Below are 331 nucleotides of genomic sequence, written 5' to 3' on the forward strand. Positions count from 1 at the left end.
AATCTGGGAGGGCATTTTTTTTTTAATTGTGTCCCCAAAGCAATCACAAGCAGATGGTACAACTCACTTCTATTTGTGTCTTAGTTACTAAACTCCTCATGAGAGGAAAAACTCTGTGTACAGGTCAAGGGAATCTGTGGGTGTCTCTGCGCATGGCAGTGAATCAGAAGTTGGCAAGGGTGCAGTGAAGCTGGTCTTCTAGTATCTTCCTAGTGGTGGTGAAAGCTGATATGTCCCCGCTGGAAAGCAATTTGGAAACATGTACCACAATGCTCATATCCTTTAACCCAATAACTCCAATACTTTAAGAAAATGATCTAAGATCGGAAGA

General features: G+C 42.0%; 1 protein-coding gene across 1 annotated transcript in view; it reads right to left on the reverse strand.

Moving 5' to 3' along the window:
• GPC3 (glypican 3) overlaps positions 1-331 on the reverse strand; it is a 349971-nt gene that overhangs the window by 53465 nt on the left and 296175 nt on the right. The window lies entirely within an intron of this gene.

This window comes from Crocuta crocuta, unplaced genomic scaffold (assembly GCF_008692635.1).
Source record: "Crocuta crocuta isolate KB4526 unplaced genomic scaffold, BGI_CrCroc_1.0 scaffold475, whole genome shotgun sequence".
In the NCBI taxonomy this organism is placed as follows: Eukaryota; Metazoa; Chordata; class Mammalia; order Carnivora; family Hyaenidae; genus Crocuta; species Crocuta crocuta.